Source organism: Chrysochloris asiatica, unplaced genomic scaffold, assembly GCF_000296735.1.
Source record: "Chrysochloris asiatica unplaced genomic scaffold, ChrAsi1.0 scaffold00186, whole genome shotgun sequence".
Taxonomy (NCBI): domain Eukaryota; kingdom Metazoa; phylum Chordata; class Mammalia; order Afrosoricida; family Chrysochloridae; genus Chrysochloris; species Chrysochloris asiatica.
Genome location: NW_006408704.1, coordinates 1,914,748 through 1,917,116, shown reverse-complemented (window position 1 = coordinate 1,917,116; position 2,369 = coordinate 1,914,748).

Sequence of the window (2,369 nt, the reverse complement as noted above, 5' to 3'; positions counted from 1 at the left end):
TCTGGGTCATAAGGTATTTCTATTTCCAACTTTCTGAGGAAGTGGCATACCATTTTCCATAGTAGTTGAACCATTTTAGTCCCACCAGCAGTGTGGGAGGGTCCCCGTCTCCCCACACCCTCTCCAGCATTTGTTGTGTTCTATTTTTCTGAACTTGGCTGTTAATGCTGGTGTGAGATGATATCTCATTGTTGTTTTGATTTGCATCTCTCTAATGGCTAGTGGTGTGGTGCTGTAGGATATGCACTGGATTGTGAACCACAAGGTTGACATTTCAAACCCACCAACAGCTTCTTGGAAACCCTATATGGGGTCGCTATGAGTCGGAACCAACTTGATGGCACTTAACAACAACAATGGCAATGATCTTAAACATTTCTTCATATGTTTGTTGGCTACCTGAATGTCTTTCTTGAGTTTGTTCATGTTCTGCACCCATTTTTAAATTGGGATGTGATTGCAGAGAACATGGAACTTCTGCTTATCCTATAAAAATCTGTACGTGATCTTTGCCTGAAACTATTTGTGCCACAGACCTGAGACATGTTGATCTGACTGAAAGTCCATAGGACTTGAAACAAGGAAACCATAGAATTGTGTCCCTTCCCTGAGACCCACTTCTGCAGTGCCTCAGTTTTCTTTTCTGTAAAATGGGAATAATCATCCTTCCCTTACAGGATTGCTGTTAGAATTAAATGAAGCCACAGAATGAGGCCAGAAAAACTTGGTTCCCTTCATTCTAGACAGCTGAATAAGGATAAATCAGTGCAGGATAATGTGCTGGACTGCACGGTTAGTTTGAACCTCAAGGTTGGTGCTTCAAACCCACCAGACGCTCCTAGGAAACCCTATATATACAGAGTTGCTATGAGTCAGAACCGATTCGACGGCATTTAACAACAACAACAAGGGATAGAAATAGACTTAGCCTCTGTATCACATGACTTGAAGATTTTAAAAGGACGGCAATCTCTCCAGGCCAGGTTTTCACTGTAATCTTTTGAGAGCAGTTTATGGTGTTGCTCAAGTTCTCTGCTTACTCCCTTCATTGTAAGGGTTCTTGGAAGTTAACACCTCTCTGAATTTGGTACTTGAGGAACAGGAAGTGAAACCAGCCCATTATGATGGGAGATTTTGGGGTCTGGACCACAGGATAACAGAGCACTGTAAAGAGATGCAAAGCCCCATTCCAACAGAGATTTTTTGTGTCCTGGGTGGTCAGATTCCTGCCTCTGAGCTGGGTTCCTGTCTCCCCGACGTGTGACAGAACAGATGCGGAGAGGCAGGGCAGCTTGACTTTCTTCATTGAAAGGTATGGTCTGAATTACGGCTTGAATGCCAGTCTTGTTCCTGTTTCTGTGGGCTGGTTCTTCTGGATTCCTCTGAGCTGTGTCAGTTACTTGGTGACTTTCTGACCCCTTGTTTTAGGGGACAGATATTTGGCTGGCCCTGTCTGATCTTTTAGTTTAAATTTCATTTGGTTTAACACAGGATTACTTGGCTGGAACACCCCTATCTTAAGAGTACTCTGTTATTCCTTGTTTCCTTCTTTTTTTTGTTGTTGTTGTTAAGAATATACAGAGCAGACTTCCAGCGGCAGCACTCCCCTGACCAGTGGGACAGGTACGTGAACTCGGGAGAAATACGGGACAGGGTCACAATAGGGGCCCCAACCTGGTAGACAGACAGCTTTTGGGCAAACATAAAACATTAGGCGGCAACTCTATGAACTTGTTTCTGAGAAGTTACGAGCATTTTTAACCCCCACCCGCCTGCTCCCGGCTCTTACCGGGCGGAGGGCGCCACCCACTGCGGAACCTAACAGGCCCTGAACAGACACTCTCAGAAGGAGCACGCTCGCAGAGAACCAGTGAGCCCTCAGGAACCAGCATAGTCCATCCCTGTGGGGTCCTCATAGTCACATTAGGCATTAACGATGAATATATAGGGAAAATTGGGGGGCCCAAGACACAGGGGGACAAAGAGGCATTTGGCATGTCATTAAAGACAGACCCTGTCTGCCTGCAAGCACGCAGCCCATCCCCCACCTCTTCAGCCTAGGTCACCTCCCCGCTCAGTCTCAGGGACCTGCCTCGAAACTAAATACTAACTCAATTCCAATGACAAAACACCCCTGCTGTGGCTTAATCTGCCAGACCACAAACTGAAGATTCGCAGGAACTGTGGGCTGCAGCTCCTACAGGAATCCATATACTAACTAGTTGTGGGTCAGAACCCACCCCACAGCATTTCAATAAGTGTCAAAACCGAGAGGGACCCAAAACAAGAGTAATAACATTTTAGATTAACTGAAGAAGCGCAGAGGGCAGGAATCCCTGGCGGCTAGGGCGAAGGTCGCCAGAGGCTCA